Source organism: Moschus berezovskii, chromosome 4 (genome assembly GCF_049115385.1).
Source record: "Moschus berezovskii isolate FMDL1 chromosome 4, NW_MosBer_1.0, whole genome shotgun sequence".
Lineage (NCBI taxonomy): Eukaryota > Metazoa > Chordata > Mammalia > Artiodactyla > Moschidae > Moschus > Moschus berezovskii.
This window is the reverse complement of record NC_142463.1, coordinates 112,178,055-112,201,631: the sequence shown is the minus strand read 5'-3', so window position 1 is coordinate 112,201,631 and position 23,577 is coordinate 112,178,055.

The window sequence follows — 23,577 nt, the reverse complement described above, 5'->3', positions numbered from 1 at the left end:
GGGAAACAGGACAAGAATAACCACTGAAACGCCCAGCACCAGCCCTGTGCGCTGCCTTCTCTCCTGAGGGGGGTTTGGGGCTGGGTGGGAGGGTGCCTGGGTGGGGAATGGGAGGTTGGGGTGGGACTTTGCCTTCTGCCACGTAGACGCCCTCACTCTCACACTGTCCTTTCCCCCTCTCCTATTTTCCTCGCCCCAGCAGACTGTCTGTGGTGGGGGTAAGGGTGGGGGCAGGCGAGACCACCAAGTTCCAGCCTATGGGAGAAAGTGGGTCTGGCCAGCTGTTTCCCACCCCTCACACAACACGATCAGATCCCCTCCTCCTAGTCCTGACAGGAAAACCAGGCACCCACCTCTCCATGTCTCCTGGCTGCCCACCTCCACTGTGCCCCCAGCCCTCACCCTCTCCCCTGAGCGGGAAGACAGTGATAGAGCCTGATACCCAGAAGTGAAGGGTGAAGGAGGTCCCTCTCCCTCCCTCTTGGGTTTCTGGCCCTGCTCCTCGGTCTCCCCAGCTCCTCTCTCGCCCCGTCCTCCGTCCTTGGCAGGCCCCAGCCCCAGCACTGCCCCCCTGCACCCCCCACCGCGAGTGCCCTCAGCTCTCCCCCTGCCTGGCACTCCCTCTGCTGTGGGAGGGCCCAGCAGCTCCCTGCCCTGGCCTGGCCGCTGGGAGCCCCTGTGGTGCAGGGGAAGCTAGGCCTCTGGCCAGCAAGAAGTCTGACCTTGGAGACTGGAACCTTGCTCCTGGCCTCAGGCCAGCTATTCAGCCAGACCAAAGTTCAGACAGGGGAGGCACCTGGGGACTTCCACTGATCTCTACTCTTCAGGTTCGGGGTTCAGGCCTCAGAGGCCCAGAGAGCAACCCCAGGTCAGGGTGGGGACCGGTCGGAGGCACTGGATGGCAGTGGGGGGAGACCCGCATCACCCCAACCTGGATTCGGTCCCCCCAGCCTGTGGGGCAGTGGCGAGGGTCCTCTCTGGCCGTCTCTCTTCTCCGGGCTGGTTGTGTGTGCAGGCGGGTGTGGCCTGGGCACAGAGCCTTGATAAGGGGCAGCAGCACCGCCGCCCCAGCCCTGTGGGCTCCTGGGTGGCCCGGAGCAGAGTGGTGTGCGGGCAGAGTCCACCCCCTGCTTGTCCTAGGCCTGACACTTCCAGGAACCAGAGGCAGGAAAGGAGGTGCCTGGAAGCCTTTCTCTGGTGCCTCCCCTTCCGGGCCTGTGGCTGATGGAAGGGGATAAACCCTGCGAGTGAGGTTAGGGGGAGAGGCAGCCTCCTTTCTCAGGGGCTCCGGCGGGGAGAGGCCCCGCTCTGCTCTCTGAATGTCTCTTCAGCCCTTACTCCCAGGTTGCCCCGTTCCCTGGCTCCAAATGAGCCCCCGGGGACCCCTCAGCAGCAAACACAACAGGGAAAGAGCAAGAGCCGACCCCGGGGGAGCAGGGGAGGCGACACGGGTGACCGTGCCCACCCCACCCCGCCCCAGCCGCCCCTCCGCACCTCCCGCCCTCCGCGGCGCAAAGCCCTGGCGGGGGTCCCCTTTTCTGAGCTCTTCTTCAGGCAGGGGTAAGAGGGGCAGGGGAAGGCGTAGAGAGGGAAGGAGTGACCCGGAGGTTAGCTGAGACAAAGCGGGAGAGCCTGGGTGGGAAGGAACCACCGCGTGGGCCGGAGCTGGGTCAGAGCCAGGTGGGGGCGGTCCTGAGGAGCCGGGATCCGGGAGTTTCCAGGGATGAAGGGAGAGGCCGCGCGCGGGGCCGGCGCCCCCTGGTGGGCAGTGCTGCAAGGGCAGCCACCCAGTCTGACCCTCCGCTGTGGCCACCTGAGTGGTCTTTCCTGGACGTTTGATCAGAGTGGAGGGCACAGACTTGCACAGGACCAAGGCACGGTCCTCACTAGCAAGAGCTGGGTTTGAGAAACTGCACAGGAAGCAGGGTCTATTCCAGTGCCCGTCAACCCTGTCCACCTCATTTTCTCATCTGACCAGCAAGCGGTGGATCATCATGCAAATCTTCGAGGCCCCTTCTGGCATGGGTATCTCGGGATTCCAGGTCTAGATGGACCTGATCTGGCTCCCTGTTTCTGCTCTGATCTCAGACTCTCTTACCGCTCTTGCCTCAGCCACACTGGCCTCCTGTTTCTGGAACACACCAGGCACAGTCCCCCCAAGGGCCATACAAGAGTTGTCACCTCTGCCAGGAAAACTGTTCCTTAAGATGTCCACTCCGTCACCTTCTCCCAGTCTTTTCTCAAAGGTCTTCTCTTTGATGAAGCCTGTTCTGACCTCCTGATGTAAAACTGAAATCACTCTCCTAAGCCTTATCCCCTAACACGCTATACACTATTTCCTTATTTATCATGACTGTTGTGTCCTTCTTCTTCTATTGGAATGATGAGGGTAGAGGGTTTTTTGGACTCATTCGTGGATGTATCCTAAGCATCTGGAGCACTGGTACACCATAGGGGCTCATGAGAACCTCCCCAGTAGCTCAGTTGTAAAGAATCTGCCTGTAATGCAGAAGATGCAGGAGATGCGAGTTCGACCCCTGAGTCAGGAAGATCCCCTGGAGGAGGAAGTGGCAACCCACTCTGTGTTCTTGCCTGAAAAATCCCATGGACAGAGAAGCCTGGTGGGCTACAGTCCATGGGGTCACAGAATCTGACATCACTGAGTGATTGTGTATAGCACAGCACAGGGGCTCATCAATATATGTAAAAGGAACCAGTGTACCACGGAAAGAGGTCAGTGGTGGGGGCAGACAGGTCCACCTCAAACAGCTCATGTTTCATGCAGACATGTGGTTGTGCTACTGACAATAAAATGGGGTTTCGTTGAAAGGATCACCTTTCTGATGAGCTACCGAAGGTGGGAAGCAGAGAGGAAGGTGAGGGCTCATGGGAAGAATAGAACATAGCTTATCTCCTGCACACACGTACCACAATCTGGCATCCAGTTTACCTACATCAGCAATTCCCAGTGTGCTCCGTCAGTGTGTTCCAGACCAGCAGTTCTGAGAAATACTTCCCAAGAAAGGAGACGGGGCACAAATTCAGAAAACTCTGGGAAATGTACAGACTGGTCCCTTCTGAGATATTCACAATCCCTACTCCTGTGGGAACATCAGTTTAAATTCTTTAATCTGGTATGTCACAACATACATAACCTTGGGATTCCACGTTCCTTCTTATTTTTTTTTAAGCAAAAGCCTTCCTGAGCTTTACTAAATTAGTGTCTGAGTCAAGTTATAACATACTTTGGAAAATGCCAACTTAGAAGGTTAAGTTTAACTCTGAGCACAACATCCAAGTCTAATCTCAAACATGCCCAACATTTCACCCCTTCCATGCAGTTCTTTTTTTGCTCACAGCTCTTTTAGCTTCTCCTCCCACCCCACTCCCCATGTCTAAACTTGTTGTTGCTGTTGTGGCTGACTCTTTGTGACCCCACGGACTGCAGCATACCAGGCTTACCTGTCCTTCACTATCTTCCTGAGTTTGCTCAAACTTATGTCCGCTGAATCAGTGATGCCATCCAACCATCTCATCCTCTGTTGCACCCTTCTCCCCCTGCTCTCCATCTTTCCCAGCATGAAGGTCTTTTCCAGTGAGTCGGCTCTTCTCATCAGGTGGCCAAAGTATTGGAGCATCAGCTTCAGCATCAGTCCTTCCAACCAATATTCAGAGTTGATTTCCTTGGGATTGACTGGTTTGATCTCCTTGCTGTCCAAGGAACTCTCAAGAATCTTCTTCACCACCACAGTTCTTCAGCAATCAACCTCCTGTATGATCCAACTCTCACATCCATACATGACTACTGGAAAAACCATAGCTTCATCTATACAGACCTCTGTTTGCAAAGTGATGTCTTTGCTTTTTAATACACAGTCTAGGTTTGTCATACTTTTTCTTTCAAGGAGCAAGTATCTATCAGTTCAGTCTCTCAGTCATGTCCGACTCTTGGTGACCCCATGGACTGAAGCACGCCAGGCCTCCCTGTCCATCAAACTCAGGTCCATTGAGTCAGTGATGACATTCAACCATCTCATCCTCTGTTGTCCCCTTCTCCTCCCACCTTCAATCATTCCCAGCATCAGGGTCTTTTCAAATGAATCAGCTCTTCGCATCAGGTTGCCAAAGGATTGGAGTTTCAACTTCAACATCAGTCCTTCCAATGAACATTCAGGACTGATTTCCTTTAGGATGGACTATTTGGATCTCCTTGCAGTCCAAGGGACTCTCAAGAAGACTCTCAAGTCTTCTCGGACAGTTTAAAAGCATCAATTCTTCAGTGCTCAGCTTTCTTTAGAGTCCAACTTTCACATCCATACATGACTACTGGAAAAACAATTGACTTGACTAGATGGACCTTTGTTGGCAAAGTAACGTCTCTGCTTTTTAATATGCTGCCTAGGTTGGTCATAACTTTTCTTCCAAGGAGTAAGCGTCCTTTAATTTAACGGCTGCAGTCACCATCTGCAATGATTTTGGAACTCACCAAAATAAAATCTATCACTATTTCCACCGTTTCTCCATCTATTTGGCATGAAGTGATGGGATCGGATGCCGTGATCATTGTTTTCTGAATGTAGAGCTTTAAGCAACTTTTTCACTCTCCTCTTTCACTTTCATCAAGAGGCTCTTTAGTTCTTCACTTTCTGCCATAGGGTGGTGTCATCTGCATATCTAAGGTTATTGATGTATCTCTCAGCAATCTTAATTCCAGCTTGTGCTTCATCCAGCCCAGCGTTTTGCATGATGGTCTCTGCAAATAAGTTAAATAAGCAGGGTGACAATATACAGCCTTGACATACTCCTTTTCCTATTTGGAACCAGTCTGTTGTTCCATGTCCAGTTCTAACTGTTGCTTCTTGACCTGAATACAGATTTATCAAGAAGCAGGTCAGGTGGTCTGATATTCCCATCTCTTTCAGAATTTTCCAGTTTCTTGTGATTCACACAGTCAAAGGATTGGCATAGTCAATAAAGCAGAAATAGATGTTTATCTGGAACTCTCTTGCTTTTTTGATGATCCAGCAGATGGCAATTTTATCTCTGGTTCCTCTGACTTTTCTAAAACCAGCTTGAACTTCTGGAAGTTCATGGTTCATTGTTGAAGCCTGGCTTGGAGAATTTTGAGCATGACATTACTAGAGAAACCTGTATGCAGGTAAGGAAGCAACAGTAGGAACTGGACATGGAACAACAGACTGGTTCCAAATAGGAAAAGGAGTACGTCAAGGCTGTATATTGTCACCCTGCTTATTTAACTTATTTACAGAGTACATCATGAGGAACACTGGGCTAGAAGAAGCACAAGCTGAAATCAAGATTGCCGGGAGAAATATCAATAACCTCAGATATGCAGATGACACCACACTTATGGCAGAAAGTGAAGAGGAACTCAAAGGCCTCTTGATGAAAGTGAAAGAGGAGAGTGAAAAGGTTGGCTTGAAGCTCAACATTCAGAAAACGAAGATCATGGCATCTGGTCCCATCACTTCATGGGAAATAGGTGGGGAAACAGTGGAAACAGTGTCAGACTTTACTTTTTTGGGCTCCAAAATCACTGCAGATGCTGATTGGAGCCATGAAATTAAAAGATGCTTGCTCCTTGGAAGGAAAGTTATGACCAACCTAGATAGTACATTAAAAAGCAGAGACATTACTTTGCCAGCAAAGGTCTGTCTAGTCAAGGCTATATTTTTTCCCGTGGTCATGTATGGATGTGAGAGTTGGACTGTGAAGAAAGCTGATCACCGAAGAATCGATGCTTTTGAACTGTGGTGCTGGAGAAGACTCTTGAGAGTCCCTTGGACTGCAAGGAGATCCAACCAGTCCATTCTAAAGGAGATCAATCCTGGGTGTTCATTGGAAGGACTGATGCTAAAGCTGAAACTCCAATACTTTGGCCACCTCATGCGACGAGTTGACTCACTGGAAAAGACTCTGATGCTAGGAGGGATTGGGGGTAGGAGATGGGGACGACAGAGAATGAGATGGCTGGATGGCATCACCGACTGGATGGACATGAGTTTGAGTGAACTCAGGGAGTTGGTGATGGCCAGGGAGGCCTGGTGTGCTGTGGTTCATGGGGTCGCAAAGAGTCGGACACGACTGAGCAACTGAACTGAACTAACTGAACTGAGATGAGCGCAATTGTTTGGTAGTTTGAGCATTCTTTGCCATTGCCTTTCTTTGGGATTGGAATGAAAACTGACCTTTTCCAGTCCTGTGGCCACTGCTGAGTTTTCCAAATTTGCTGGCATATTGAGTGCAGTACTTCACAGCATCATCTTTTAGGATTTGAAATAGTTCAACAGGAATTCTGTCACCTCCACCAGCTTTGTTCACAGTGAAGCTTCCTAAGGCCCACTTGACTTCATATTCCAGGATATCTGGCTCTAGGCGAGTGATCACACCATTGTGGTTATCTGGGTTGTGAAGATCTTTCTTATAGAATTCTTCTGTGCATTCCTGCCACCTCTTTTTAATATCTTCTGCCTCTGTTAAGTCCATACCATTTCTGTCCTTTATCGAGTCCATCTTTGCATGAAATGTTCTCTTGGTATCTCTGATTTTCTTGAAGAGATCTCTAGTCTTTCCCATTCTTTTGTTTTTTTTCCACTGTATCTTTGCACTGATATCTGAGGAAGACTTTCTTATCTCTTCTTGCTATTTTTTTGGAACTCTGCATTCAAATGGGTATATCTTTCCTTTTCTCCTTTCCTTTTGGTTTCTCTTCTTTTCACAGCTATTTGTAAGGCTTCCTCAGACAGCCATTTTGCTTTTTGCATTTCTTTTTCTTGGGGATGGTCTTGCTCCCTGTCTCCTGTACCTGTCTCCATCTATAGTTCATCAGGCACTCTATCAGATCTAGTCCCTGAAATCTATTTCTCTCTTCCACTGTATAATCAATAGGGATTTGATTTAGGTCATACCTGCATTGGTCTTTAGTGGTTTTCCCTACTTTCTTCAATTTAAGTCTGAATTTGCCAATAATAATAATTTGTCCCAGCTCAAGCGCTCCTTTCCACTTTCTGCCTGTGTGTGTTGTCCACCCTCCACCACTGTGTGTGTTCCACCCAGCCCTGTGTCTCAGTTGCCTTGTTTTGTTTTTTTCTGAGCCCCTCTGGATCTGCTCCTCTCAGGCAGATATGAAGTATGCTCACTCTGCATCCCAGTTATTGTCCCATGAGCTGCTTCAGTGAACACTGGTGCTTTACTAAAAGTTTTACTTTTGTTTTAGGTTTGAAGGATTCATTAAGAAAACAAACTGCTTGTCACACACGATAAACAATTTCAATATATAACAGACGATTAATGGATTTAATTTCAATACGCAGTCAATGAAAGAAGAGAAATAGAAACAATAGAGAAAAGTAACAGCATATACATCACAAAATTGGGCCAACCAGTGTGCAGACTTAGCTCTAGGAAGTCCCTCATTAGCAACAATCTGGAGTCCCAATTGGGAAAAGGTCCCAGGTGATGCATCCATCCAATGGGCAAGACTACAAATTGCAGTTTCGGGGGCTCAATTTATAATCCCAGGCTGCAAACAGATCCCATTATCAGTTTGCAAGCAAAAATGTAGCTCTGGTTTTACCTTAATCTTTTTACAATGCTGTTTGCTTCACATTGTGAACCATAGGACTTTGTTAGACTCCGCGGGGTTGTTCAGACCTCCAGGGGCTAAAGAATTCCAAGACCACTCCCTTTCTTATCTAAAGTGCCACCTGACTTGCTGTGCTTGCAGGCAGGCACAGAATCCGGGCAGTGTCCAGGCAGGTCAGAAACAAGTTAGAAGCCTGGTCTCCTGCTTCTGAAGGATGAATAAGATTTCTCCCACGGGTGGAGCCAAACAGAAAGGGTTCTGACAGCTGTGCATCTGCAGCCTGGGGAAAGGACACCAGCTGCTCCAACCAGTTAAACCCTCCCCACTTGGTGTCTTTAGTAGCTTCATCTCCATGGACACCTCTCTGCCTTCAAACTTCCAGCAGTAAGCATCCTAAACATGATTGAATTTCTCTAGTGAATAATTTTCAAAGATATGTATAAATAGTTCAAAAAGGAAAAATACAAGCACTTAATAGTCATTTGGGCACATGTGTAAACTTACTTGTAGTGGTAGAAATGCAAATGTAATGTGTATCAGGAACTATAAAATGTTCATGCCATCTGCTCTATTGCCCTTATCTGGGAATAAATCCTAAGGGAAAAAACCAAACATTGGAAACATTTTATGCTCCAAAGCTGTTCACAGTATTCTTTGTTAAAGACCTTTTTAGTTGTGAAAAACAATACTGGAAGAACATAACAATTAATGTATAGCTTAAAGAATTATAAAGAAACATCCACATAAGCACCATGGGTCACTAGATAGAGCACCCCTACACCCCAGGAATCCCTGTGTCCCCTACAAATCACAAGGTTCCCATCCCTAGAGATAAACACTTCCTTGCTTTACTCCAGAGTTTGACCACCTCAGTAGGCATCCATGAACATGGTGAATTACTTCCCCTTTTTGGAGGGTTCACAAAAGTGAGTGCACAGAGTTTGTGTTCTCTCCTCTCTGGCTTCATCCAACATTAAAAGAGCCTTTTTCTCATGTCCCTTGAAGCCAGGTGCATGTATCTGTGCAGACCAGGTAGTTATGAACAGAACTAGACATTACATTAAACATTACATTACCAAACTATAACATTATTCCAGGTTATAGGAGTACATGGAAGAATGTATACAAGCTCCTAGCACAATGTGTGTACACAATGTGTACGTGGTGTGGACTTAATACAGTTTCATTCTTACCTTCCTGCTATAACTTGGATCTAACTGCATACCAAAACAGGATTCTGTCTGCTCCCACCCTCAGTACTGATCTGCTTCCTCTCCTGCTACCACTAATTCTTATCAGCATCCTGAAACTGAATTCTGCCGCCCCGGCCACCAGCAACAGAGCAGTCTCAGCATTTTATCTTCTGCTGTTCACATAGCTCCCACCCTCCGAGAATTCCTTATGATGTTGTAGGAACAAGAAAAAGCTAACCTAGGCAGAACCCACCCCTCTGTCTCCCACTCTTCATTCTTCACTATATCCTTCATTTCAGCAATAGTAGTAGTGATTTAAGGTCGCAATTAAATTTGCGTGATTTAATTAAATCATTAAGTAGTAATGGTTTAATCTGTATTGCAGAGGAAAAAGGAAGAAAATACTCAGGCTTTTTGGACATCTTTTTCAAAGAAGTGGAGGCAAGAGAAAAAAATCTGGAAAATGGAAATAGATGAATGTTCAGGGTTGAAGCATAGGGATAGTGGGGAAGCAGGGAAGCTGCCTGCTGGAGAGGGTCAAAGGTGGACAGAGTAGAACCTGAAGAAATAGTCCTGGTGCCTTTCGTTTTCTATCCTTTAAGAAAATCACTGTTGTGAACCCACTGCTGAGTTTCCAGGGTCTTGTGCCCTTTTGCAAAGTGGGTCTTTTGTGATTGCCACTATTGTATATCAGGTTTCAGGGGAAAAGTCCTTGAAAATTCCTATAGGATAGGGAGCAGGCTTTATTGTGGAAACTTAGAGAAGTTGGCCAAGAAGAAGAGGACGTGACCCTGGCTTTCTCATCATCACTTATAAAGGAGTGGCCAGACCTCAATAATTTGCTTAACACAGAGATAGGAGCTGTGCTTCAGAGGAAAGACTCAGATCCCAGGTCATTTCCCTTTCTTACAAGGCAAGGGGTGAAAGCAGCCTTGACAGTAAGGGGATAGGAAGTAAGAGCCTGCATTTAGTGCAAGAAATTTATGAGTTTTCTGGGGTTTCAAGCAGCCTAGCACCAGTGTCTTGGGGGATGTGGGACATTTGTAAGCCCTCTATCCAATGGCTAGAACTCAGGACCTCATGGGACATTGACTGTGGGTGCAGACTCTCCAAATGCAAGTTCAAGTTGTCACTTTGCTTCTGACCAACTGGCTTAAATCAAAAGATCCCATGATCCCCTCCTTAGATTCAATTAATTTGCTAGAGTATCTCACAAAATGCAGAGAAACATTTTACTTAGTAGGTTACCAGTTCACTGCAAAAAGCCATAATTCAGGATCAGCCAGATGGAAGAGATAAATAGGACAAAGTTTGTGGGAAAGATGCATGGAGTTTCCATGATCTTGCTGGGCATGCCACTTACCCTGATTTCTGTGTTCATCAACCCATAAACTCTCTGAACAAGTTTTATTTCATTTAGCTTTTACTGGAAACTTCATCACATAGTCATAATTGGTTAAATAATTGGTAGTTGGCAACTGATTCAATCTCCAGCCCCTCTTCCCCCCACTCCCTGCAATGTTGGGAGGTGGGATTGAAAGTCTCAATGCTCTAATCACATGGTTTGTTCCCCTGGAAACCAGTCCCATACTTAGGTGCTTTCTAAAACTCATCCCATTAACATAAGACACCTTCTAAGCTCTCCAAACTTAGGAAATTCCAAGGGTTTTAGGAGCTTTGTGTCTAGAATGGGGATGAAGATTAAATATGTACTTCTTATTACAAATCATAATATCATAGTAATACATGAATACAACAGACTGAAACTAGTATCAGTCTAAAGTACAAAAATCACTGGACTCTAGAGTGGTTATTTTAATAAATTCAGAAAAAGTCTTTTACAAAGACTTTTATAGTAAATTCAGCCAAAAAACAAAGAATAGATAGAAATTCCTTGATCTGATGAAGCACATCAATGAAAATTCTACATCTAACATTTTGAACTGTGGTGCTAGGGAAGACTCTTGAGAGTCCCTTGGACTGCAAGGAGATCCAACCAGCCCATTCTAAAGGATATCGATCCTGGGTGTTCATTGGAAGGACTGATGCTAAAGCTGAAACTCCAATACTTTGGCCACCTCATGTGATGAGTTGACTCACTGGAAAAGACTCTGATGCTGGGAAGGATTGGGGGCGGGAGGAGAAGGGGACGACAGAGAATGAGATGGCTGGATGGCATCACCAACTCGATGGACATGAGTTTGAGTGAACTGCGGGAGTTGGTGATGGACACGGAGGCCTGGCGTGCTGTGATTCATGGGGTTGCAAAGAGTCGGACAGGACTGAGCGACTGAACTGAACTGAACATCATACTGAATGATGAAAGCCTGGATGATTTCCCCCTAAGGTAAGAACAAGACAAGGATATCTACTCTCACCACTTCTATTCAACATTGTCCTAGAGGTTCTGCTGCTGCTGCTGCTGCTAAGTTGCTTCAGTCGTGTCCAACTCTGTGCAACCCCATAGACGGTAGCCCACCAGGCTCCCCCATCCCTGGGATTCTCCAGGCAAGAATACTGGAGTGGGTTGCCATTTTCTTCTCCAATGCATGAAAGTGAAAAGGAATAGTGAAGTCGCTCAGTCGTGTCCAACTCTTCATGACCCTATGGACTGCAGCCTACCAGGCTCCTCCGCCCATGGGATTGTCCAGGCAAGCATACTGGAATGGGTTGTCATTGCCTTCTCCGCCTAGAGGTTCTAGTTAGATCAATTAAGCAAGGGAATATAAGCCATCATAAATAAAGAAGTAAAACTATCACAATCTGCTAATAACATGATTTTCTACATAGAAAATCTTAAATAATCCACTTAAAAACTATTATAACTAATAAATGAGTTCAGCAAGGTCAGAGCATGCAAGGTTAATACACTTTTCTAAGGAAAGTAAGATAGCCAAAATAATCCTGAAAAATAGGAGTAGGAGAACTCACACTTACAGATTTCAAAAGTTATTAAAAAAAAAACAACAATAACAAAGGTAACATGATACTGGTACAAGGACAGACATATAGATCAATGAAATAAATTGAGAGTCCAATTTATTTTAACAAAACCAACATGATCAACTAATTTTAACAAGGGTACCACGACTATTCAATGAAAAATCTTTCCAACAAATAGTGCTCAAAAATTGGATAGTTTGGTGCAAAAGAATGATGTTAGACCCTTACCTCACACCAAGCTGTGCTTAGCTGCTCAGTCGTGTCCGACTCTTTGCAACCCTTTGGACAATAGCCCGCCAGGCTCCTCTGTCCGTGGGATTTTTCAGGCAAGAATGCTTGAGTGGGTTTCCATTTTCTAACTCCAGGGGATCTTCCCAAACCAATAACCAAACCCACTTCTCCTGTGTCTCCAGCACTGCAGGCAGATTCTTTACCTGATGAGCCATCAGGGAAGCCCAAAATGCATTCTAGCTGATCCTTAAATGATTTCTATGATTAAAACATAATTACCCTATAACCCAGCAATTTTACTTCTGGTTATGTGACTGAGTGAGTGAGTGAAGTCGCTCAGACGTGTCTGACTCTTTGAGACCCCGTGGACTCTAGCCCACCAGGCTTTTCGGCCCATGGGGATTCTCCAGGCAAGAATACTGGAGTGGGTTGTCATTCCCTCTTCCAGGGGATCTTCCCAATCTAGGGATCAAACCCAGGTCTCCCTCATTGCAGGTGGATTCTTTACTGACTGAGCCACCAGGGAACCCCACACGAATGTTTATAGCAACATTATTCATAATAACTAAAAGGTAGAAACAACTCAAATATCAAACAGTGGATAAATGGATAAACAAAATGACACACACACACACTTTCTCTCTCACACACACACAGACACACACACTTTGTCACTGCTACCCACCATCTCTAAGTCCTAGAAACTCTGGAGGCCTCTTGTGGGGGAGTGCAAGGCAACATAAACAATTCAATACAGCAAATATAACCAGTCTAAATGAAGAATGGGGCTTCCCAGGTGGCTCAGTAGTAAAGAATCTGCCTGCCAAGCAGGAGATGTGAGTTCAATCCTCAGACCAGGAAGATCACCTGGAGAAGGAAATGACAACCCATTCCAATATTCTTTCCTGGGAAATCCCATGAGAAAGGAGCCTGGTGGGCTACAATCCATACGGTTTCAGAGTCAGACATGACTGAGCAACTAAACAACAACAAATGAAGAATGAGGAGGTGGACCCCTCTGTTTGTGACTCTACATACCCTAGGAGGGGTAGTGCATCCAGCGTGGTCAAGGACAGGTCTCTCTGTCTGAGTTCTTTAAAGACACTTCCATGATGCCTTTCATAGTCCTTGAGTGATGGCTTCATTTCAGCTGGAACAAAGCAGCTTCTTTACGGAGGGGTTATAGAGGAAATCAATCATTCAAATATATTTTTTAAAGTATATTCTCAATGAATACACTTTCTTAAAGTTACCACATCATCTGAAAAAGAAATCTTCTTTTTTGAAAAAGAAATCTCTTAATCAATTAAGCTTACTACTCTTGAATGTGTAATTCCTGCCAGTAAACACTTTAAATAATCTCTTCCAAATAATTTGCATGTAGCCATTAGTCTTATCAAAAGACATTAAAAATTTTATTTCTTGAGGAAGCATATGGACTCCTTCGGCCGATGTCAAACTGACCAAGAGGACATTTCTAGCCCTTTCCCAGCAAAATATTATATTAATAGTTGCTGGAGGTACAGTGGTAAACAGAAGAGACAGGGATTCACAGTAACATAAAGGAAGGAAAGAAAATATAAACTGAAGAAGAATGCAGTGATAAGAAAATTTTATTTTTTATTTTTTAAAAAAAATATTTATTCATTTTAATTGAAGGCTTCATGTGGTGCTGTGATTCATGGGGTCGCAAAGAGTCGGATACGACTGAACGACTGAACTGAACTGAACTGAACTATTACTTTACAATATTGTAGTGGTCTTGCCATACATTGACATGAATCGGCAAAGGGTGTACATGTGTTCCCCATCCTGAATCCCCCTCCCACCTCCCTCCCCATCCCATCCCTCAGGGTCATCCCAGTGCCCCAGCCCAAGCATCTTGCATCATGCATTGAACCGGGACTGGCATTTCGTTTCACATATGATAATATACATGTTTCAATGCCATTCTCCCAAATCATCCCATCCTCGCCCTCACCCACAGAGTCCAAAAGACTGTTCTTTACATCTGTGTCTCTTTTGCTGTCTCACATATAGGATTATGGTTACCATCTTTCTAAATTCCATATACGTGCATTAAACTGTATTGATGTTTTTCTTTCTGGCTTACTTCACTCTGTATGAGAGGCTCTAGTTTCATCCACCTCATTAGAACTGATTCAAACATATTCTTTTTAATGGCTGAGTAATATTCCATCATGTATATGTACCACAGCTTTCTTATCCATTTATCTGCTGATGGACATCTAGGTTGCTTCCTTGTCCTGGCTATTATAAATAGTGCTTCAATGAACATTGGGGTACACGTGTCTCTATCAATTTTGGTTTCCTTGGTGTGTAGGCCCAGCAGTTGGATTTCTGGGTCATATGGCAGTTCTATTTCCAGTTTTTTAAGGAATCTCCCTATTGTTCTCCAGAGTGGCTGTACTAGTTTGCATTCCCACCAACAGTGTAAGAGGGTTCCCTTTTTTCCACACCCTCTCCAGCATTTATTGCATGTAGACTTTTGGAGAGCAGCCATTCTGACTGGTGTGAAATGGTACCTCATTGTGGTTTTGATTTACATTTCTCTGATCATAAGTGATGTTGAGCTCCTTTTCACGTGTTTGTTAGCCATCTTTATGTCTTCTTTGGAAAAATGTCTGTTTTGTTTTTTGGCCTATTTTTTGATTGGGTCGTTTATTTTTCTGGAATTGAGCTTCAGGAGCTGCTTGTATATTTTTGAGATTAATTCTTTGTCAGTTGCTTTTTTTGCTATTATTTTCTCCCATTCCAAAGGCTGTCTTATCACCTTGCTTATAGTTTCCTTTGTTGTGTAGAAGCTTTTAATTTTAATTAGGTCCCATTTGTTTGCTTTTGCTTTTATTTCCAAGATTCTGGGAGGTGGGTCATGGAGGATCCTGCTGTGATTTATGTCGGACAGTGTTTTGCCTATGTTCTCATCTAAGAGTTTAACATTTTCTGATCTCAGGTTTAGATCTTTAATATATTTTGAGTTTATTTTTGTGTATGGTGTTAGAAAGTGTTCTGGTTTCATTCTTTTACAGGTAGTTGACCAGCTTTCCCAGCACCACTTGCTAAAGAGATTGTCTTTTCTCCACTGAATATTCTTGCCTCCTTCGTCAAAGATGAGGTGTCTATAGGTGCGTGGATTTATCTCTGGGCTTTCTATTTTGTTCCATTGATGTACATGTCTGTCTTTGTGCCAGTACCATACTGTCTTGATGACTGTAGCTTTGCAGTAGAGCCTGAAGTCCGGCAGGCTGATTTCTCCAGTTCCATTCTTTTTCCGCAAGATGCTTTGGCTATCTGAGGATTTTTGTATTTCCATACAAATTGTGAAATTATTTGTTTTAGTTCTGTGAAAAATACTGTTGGTAGCTTGATAGGGATTGCATTGAATTTATAGATTGCTTTGGTAGTATACTCATTTTCATTATATTGATTCTTCTGATCCATGAATATGGTATATTTCTCCATCTATTTGTGTCATCTTTGATTTGTTTCATCAGTGTTTTATAGTTTAATCTTGCCACCCTGCTTATTTAACTTATATGCAGAGTACATCATGAGGAACACTGGGCTGGAAGAAGCACAAGCTGGAATCAAGATTGCCGGGAGAAATATCAATAACCTCAGATATGCAGATGACACCACACTTATGGCAGAAAGTGAAGAGGAACTCAAAGGCCTCTTGATGAAAGTGAAAGAGGAGAGTGAAAATGTTGGCTTGAAGCTCAACATTCAGAAAACGAAGATCATGGCATCTGGTCCCATCACTTCATGGGAAATAGGTGGGGAAACAGTGGAAACAGTGTCAGACTTTACTTTTTTGGGCTCCAAAATCACTGCAGATGCTGATTGGAGCCATGAAATTAAAAGATGCTTGCTCCTTGGAAGGAAAGTTATGACCAACCTAGATAGTACATTAAAAAGCAGAGACATTACTTTGCCAGCAAAGGTCTGTCTAGTCAAGGCTATATTTTTTCCCGTGGTCATGTATGGATGTGAGAGTTGGACTGTGAAGAAAGCTGATCGCCGAAGAATCGATGCTTTTGAACTGTGGTGCTGGAGAAGACTCTTGAGAGTCCCTTGGACTGCAAGGAGATCCAACCAGTCCATTCTAGAGGAGATCAATCCTGGGTGTTCATTGGAAGGCCTGATGTTAAAGCTGAAACTCCAGTACTTTGGCCACCTCATGTGACGAGTTGACTCACTGGAAAAGACTCTGATGCTAGGAAAGGTTGTGGGCGGGAGGAGAAGGGGACGACGGAGAATGAGATGGCTGGATGGCATCACCGACTCTGTGGACATGAGCTTGAGTGAACTCCGGGGGTTGGTGATGGACAGGGAGGCCTGGCGTGCTGTGATTCATGGGGTCGCGGAGAGTCGGACACGACTGAGCGACTGGACTGAACTGATACACAGGTCTTTTGTTTCTTTAGGTAGATATATTCCTAAGTGTTTTATTCTTTTTGTTGTAATGGTGAATGGAATTGTTTCCTTAATTTCTCTTTCTCTTTTCTCATTGTTAGTGTATAGGAATGCAAGGGATTTTTGTGTGTTAGTTTTATATCCTGCAACTTTAATATTTTCACTGATTAGCTCTAGTAATTTTCTGGTGGAGTCTTTAGGGTTTTCTATGTAGAGGATCATGTCATCTACAAACAGTGAAAATTTTACTTCTTCTTTTCCAATCTGGATTCCCCTTTATTTCTTTTTCTGCTCTGATTGCTGTGGCCAAAACTTCCAAAACTATGTTGAATAGTAGTGGTGAGAGTGGGCACCCTTTTCTTGTTCCTAACTTTAGGGGTAATGCTTTCAATTTTTCACCATTGAGGATAATGTTTGATGTTGGTTTGTCATGTATAACTTTTATTATGTTGAGGTATGTTCCTTCTATTCCTGCTTTCTGGAGGGTTTTTTTTTTTTTTATAATAAATGGATGTTCAATTTTGTCAAAGGGTTTCTCTGCATCTATTGAGATAATCATATGGTTTTTGTCTTTCAATTTGTTAATGTGGTGTATTACATTGATTGATTTGTGGATATTGAAGAATCCTTGAATCCCTGGGATAAAGCCCACTTGGTCATGATGTATGATCTTTTTAATACGTTGTTGGATTCTGTTTGCTAGAATTTTGTTAAGGATATTTCATCTGTGTTCATCAGTGATATTGGTCTGTAGTTTTCTTTTTTTGTGTGGCATCTTTGTCTTGTTTTGATATTACAGTGATAGTTGCCTCATAGAATGAGTTTGGAAGTTTACCTTCCTCTGCAATATTCTGAAAGAGTTTGAGTAGGATAGGTGTTAGGTCTTCTCTAAATTTTTGGTAGAATTCAGCTGTGAAGCCATCTGGTCCTGGGCTTTTTTTTCTTGGAAGATTTCTGATTACAGTTTCAACTTCTGTGCTTGTGATGGGTCTGTTAAGATTTTCTATTTCTTCCTGGTTCAGTTTTGGAAAGTTGTACCTTTCTAAGAATTTGTCAATTTCTTCCAAGTTGTCCATTTTATTGGCATATAGCTGTTGATAGTAGTCTCTTATGATCCTTTGTGTTTCTGTGTTGTCTGTTGTGATCTTTCCATTTTTACTTCTAATTTTGTTAATTTGATTCTTCTCCGTTTGTTTCTTGATAAGGCTGGCTAATGGTGTGTCAATTTTATTTATCTTCTTAAAGAACCAGCTTCTGGCTTTGTTGATTTTTGTTATGGTCTTTTTTGTTTCGTTTGCATTTATTTCTGCCCTAATTTTTAAAATTTCTTTCCTTCTACTAATCCTGGAGCTCTTCATTTCTTCCTTTTCTAGTTGCTTTAGGTGTAGAGTTAGGTTATTTAGTTGACTTTTTTCTTGTTTCTTGAGGTAAGCCGGTATCGCTATGAACCTTCCCCTTAGCACTGCTTTTACAGTATCCCATTGGTTTTGGGTTGTTGTGTTTCCATTTTCAATCATTTCTATGCAAATTTTTATTTCTTTTTTGATTTCTTCTGTGTTTTGTTGGTTATTCAGCAGCGTGTTGTTCAGCCTCCATATGTTGGAACTTTTAATAGCTTTTCTCCTGTAATTGAGATCTAATCTTACTGAATTGTGGTCAGAAAAGATGCTTGGAATGATTTCATTTTTTTTTTGAATTTACCAAGGCTAGATTTATGGCCCAGGATGTGATTTATCCTGGAGAAGGTTCCATGTGCACTTGAGAAAAAGGTGAAATTCATTGTTTTGGGGTGAAATATCCTATAGATATCAGTTAGGTCTAACTGGTCTATTGTATCATTTAAAGTTTGTGTTTCCTTGTTAATTTTCTATTTAGTTGATCTATCCATGGTTGTGAGTGGTGTATTAAAGCCTGCCAGTATTAGTGTCTTATTGTTAATTTCCTCTTTCAAACTTGCTAGCATTTGCCTTACATATTGTGGTGCTCCTATGTTGGATGCACTTATAACTGTTATATCTTGTTCTTGGATTGATCCTTTGATCATTATGTAGTGTCCTTCTTTGTCTCTTTTCACAGACTTTATTTTAAAGTCTATTTTATCTGATATGAGTGTTGCTACTCCTTCTTTCTTTTGGCCTTTATTTCCGTGGAATATCTTTTTCTAGTCCTTTTCTTTCAATCTGTATGTGTCCCTCATTTCGAGGTGGGTCTCAGGTAGACAACATATATAGGGGTCTTGTTTTTGTATCCATTCAGCCAGTCTTTGTCTTTTGGTTGGGGCATTCAACCCATTTACATTTAAGGTAATTATTGATAAGTATGATCCCATTGCCATTTACATTGTTGTTTTGGGTTCGAGTTTATACACCTTTTCTTTGTTTCCTGTCTGGAGAAGATCCTTTAACATTTGTCGGAGAGCTGGTTTGGTGGCGCTGAATTCTCTCAGCTTTTGCTTGTCTGTAAAGCTTTTGATTTCTCCTTCATATTTTAATGGAATCCTTACTGGGTACAGTAATCTGGGCTGTAGGTTTTTCTCTTTCATCACTTTAAATGTATCCTGCCATTCCTTTCTGGCCTGAAGAGACTCTATTGAAAGATCAACTGTTATCCTTATGGGAATCCCCTTGTGTGTTATTTGTTGCTTTTCCCTTGCTGCTTTTAATATTTGTTCTTTGTGTTTGATTTTGTTAATTTGATTAATATGTATCTTGGGGTGTTTCGTCTAGGGTTTATCCTGTTTGGGACTCTCTGGGTTTTTTGTAGTTGGGTGACTATTTCCTTCCTCATTTTAGGGAAGTTTTCAACTATTATTTCCTCTAGTATTTTCTCATGGTCTTTCTTTTGTCTTCTTCTTCTGGGACTCCTATGATTCGAATGTTGGGTGTTTAACTTTGTCCCAGAGGTCTCTGAGGTTGTCCTCAATTCTTTTTTCTCTTTTTCCTCTCTGTTTCATTTATTTCTACCATTCTATCTTCTACCTCACTTATCCTATCCTCTGCCTCCGTTATTCTACTCTTGGTTCCCTCCAGAGTGTTTTTTTCAAATCTCATTTATTGCATTATTCATTATATATTGACTCATTTTTATTTCTTCTAGGTCCTTGTTAAACATTTCTTGCATCTTCTCAATCCTTGTTTCCAGGTTATCTGTAACTTCATTTTATTTTCAATATTTCAGATCATTTTCACTATCATTATTCTGAATTCTTTTTCAGGTAGATTCCCTATCTCTTCCTCTTTTGTTTGGTTTGGTTGGCATTTATCCTGTTCCTTTACTGCCTGAGTATTTTTCTGCCTTTTCATCTTGTTTATATTGCTGTGTTTCGGGTGGTCCAGTATTGAGGTTTGAGATGTCTATGAGTTTGGTGTGACTTTGGGCAGCCTGCATATTGAAGCTCAGGGCTATGTTCCTATGTTGCTGGAGAATTTGCCTGGTATGTATTGGTCTGGAACTTGTTGGCTCTGGGTTATGCTTGGTTTCAGTGTAGGTATGGAGGCTTTTAGATGAGCTCTTATCGATGAATATTCCCTGGAGTCAGGAGTTCTCTGGTGTTCTCAGGTTTTGAACTTAAGCCTCCTGCCTCTGGATTTCATTCTTATTCTTACAGTAGCCTCAAGACTTCACCATCTATACAGCAACAATGATAAAACATCTAGGTTAATGATGTGAAGTTTCTCCACAGTGAGGGACACCCGGAGAAGTTCACAGAGTTACACAAAGAAGAGAATAGGGAGGAAAGAGACAGAGGTGACCAGGAGGAGAAGAGGGGGAATTAAAAGGGGAGAGAGGAAGCTAGCCAGTAATCAATTCCCTACATGCTCTCCACAGTCTGGACCCTTCAGAGACATTCACGGAGTTACACAAAGAAGAGAAGAGGGAGGAGGGAGACAGAGGTGGCCAGGAGGAGAAGAGGGGAAATCAAAAACAGAGAGACATATCCAGCCAGTAATCAGTTTCCTAAGTGTTCTCCACAGCCCAGAAAACACACAGAGATTCACAGAGTTGGGTAGAGGAGAGAAAGGGGAGGGGAGGGAGATAGAGGTGACCTGGTGGAAACAAAGGAGAGTCAAAAGGGGAGAGAGCAATCAAGCCAGTATTCAGACACCCAAGTAAAAATGGGTACTGAAGACTGGATTCTTAAAGGTACAAAATTCATAAAAAATACCAAAAAGAAAAGATTAAAAGTCTAGAGTACAGGTTAGATTCTCAAAAATGCAATATTAAAAAAAATAAAACGAAGTCACAAAAATTATAAAATATATATGAAGTTTGCCTTAAAAATCGGGCCTTTTTTTTTTGGTAAGGTATGGGTTTTGGGCTCCAAAATCACTACAGATGCTGATTGCAGCCAGGAAATTAAAAGACGCTTACTCCTTGGAAGGAAAGTTATGACCAACCTAGACAGCATATTAAAAAGCAGAGACATTACTTTGCCAACAAAGGTCCATCTAGTCAAGGCTATGGTTTTTCCCGAGGTCATGTGTGGATGTGAGAGTTGGACTGTGAAGAAAGCTGATCGCCAAAGAATTGATGCTTTTGAACTGTGGTGCTGGAGAAGACTCTTGAGAGTCCCTTGGACTGAAAGGAGATCCAACCAGTCCATTCTAAAGGAGATCAATCCTGGGTGTTCATTGGAAGGACTGATGCTAAAGCTGAAACTCCAATACTTTGGCCACCTCATGCGACGAGTTGACTCACTGGAAAAGACTCTGATGCTAGGAAGGATTGGGAGTGGGAGGAGAAGGGGACGACAGAGAATGAGATGGCTGGATGGCATCACCAACTCGATGGACATGAGTTTGAGTGAACTCAGGGAGTTGGTTATGGACAGGGAGGCCTGGCGTGCTGTGATTCATGCAGTCACAGAGTCGGAAAAGACTGAGCGACTGAACTGAACTGAACTGAATAGTAAATTATGAAAATGAAAATTAAAGGAGTAATAGAGGACTTAAAATTTTTTTTAAATTTAATTAAATAAATGATATTGGACTGTGTGATGATGTCTTGCAGTCAAACTTTGTTACTAAAAATTAACTTTGTAAAAACAGCAATCCACTCTGCACTTCTTCCTAAAGAAGGTAGCTATACAGTACACTACATATTTATTTATTTATTATTCTGCCATAGCAAAATAACAAAACCTGATTCATTAAGCCAGTTCTTTGCAACTTAAAGTTAGCTTTGTTTCTTGTCCTTTCATATTCCACGTGTATATGGTCAGCATCCCCATTTAAGGGGAGCTATATGTGGAAATAGATCATAATATGTTTCTTCATATTTTGTATGTTTTGCTGCATATCTGAATATGGTGGGGTAAAGAATTTAAAGTAGTGCTTCTATGGCATTAGTGTTTTGGTGAGAAAGATAATGTAGTGAGAGAGATTTGTTAATGGCATTAAAAGAAGGCCCTCCAAATATGTAACCTTTTATTGCTAGGCATTTCATTGAAGGGCCAAAAGTTAAATTATAACTAAATCACTGTGTTTTCAGAATGATATTTAATGTTTAACAACAACAAACCCATGGTCAAACCAAAAGCATGGGTTGAGGTATATTTTTCATCTTCTATTGCATTGGCAATTGCAAAGAAAAAAGAAAAAAAAGGAATTTAATATAAGGATATAGAGGTGAATTCAATGTCTAACATTTTTATTTATTTAAATAGTTATTGACGTATGATGGCTTCCTCGTCTTAACATTTTGTGTCTTTAAATTGTTATTGTTCTTCCCTTCACACACTTGGTTCTTGATAGTTTCACTGATTGCACAGTAGAGGCACTTCACGTTGACCCAGTTCCCAAGTAGCATAATAATTGGACCTGTGTCATAAAGTGCATGGATCATTAATAACTAAATGTCCCTGACACCTTTCACTACAGGGCTAGACTTAGTTACTGACCAACTTGGGGGGAGGGTTGGGGAAGGTCTACAGAATATGGTCAAAAAAAATGTCTCCACTCAGGGATTTATGGTGGGTTATTGCAGACAGTGCTAAAACTATAGAGCACAAGACAAGTTTACTAAATTAAAATTTTATTATTTTGAGAAACTGTTATTTGTATAAATTATCAAGTTTTGTAGGCTTTCCTTTTGTAGAAATAATTGTTTTATGTGCCAGAGAATTTTGATTTTGTTTTCAACAATAAAGCATTGATAACAAAAAATAAATAAATAAATGATAATAGTAAACATATATCTAAGAATTTCTCTGGAGTTGTTGCGGACAGTGTGGGGTCAGTTCAGTTACAGATAGTTCCTTGATCCAGCTTATACTACTCAAGATCTATAGGCCGCTTCCTATGTAGTCGATGATAACTACAGGGTTTTAATCTGTTGCACCTGTCCCTTTCAAAGCAGTTCCGTCTCTTTATTTTAGCTTCTTCTGTTTGCTTTCCTCTTTAGTGTTTAATTTCTGCCCTGACACAAGAGGGTGAAGGTCGTCACTATTTTTAGGCTCACTTATTCAGTCATGCTTTGGGGAGGGAGGAACACTGCAAACAAATATCACTGGCGTGTGTGGGGAGTGCTTGCAGTGTTCCAGCTGCACTGGGTTTCCATCTGCTCACGGTGTGTGTGCTTTTCCTGGTCTACGCTGCTCAGGCTCCAGGTTGCTCTGCCGGAAACTGTCTGTGGTGGGCCCTGGGTTTCATGCACTTTCCAGGTCTAAGCTGCTCAGGTTCAGGTTCTTGCTGCTGCTGCTGCTAAGTCACTTCAGTCGTGTCTGACTCTGTGTGACCCCATAGACGGAAGCCCACCAGGCTCCCCTGTCCCTGGGATTCTCCAGGCAAGAACACTGGAGTGGGTTGCCATTTCCTTCTCCAATGTGTGAAAGTGGAAAGTGGAAGTGAAGTCGCTCAGTCGTGTCCAACCCTTAGCGACCCCATGGACTTCAGCCTACCAGGCTCCTCCATCCATGGGATTTTCTAGGCAAGAGTACTGGAGTGGCTTGCCATTGCCTTCTCTCAGGTTCTTGAGTACTCCCCAAAGGCGCAGACTCAGTTTGGCATGCGTTTTGTGCCCTTCCCAGGTCAAGCAGCTCAGGTGACCAGGTGCTTGGCAAGCACAGTCACTCCCAGGTGGGCGGTGCGTCTTGTCACCTCCCCCTTCCCAGACGCTCGGTTTTCTGGGTATACAACTGGCTCGCCTTCTCAGGTGTGCTGTGTGTCT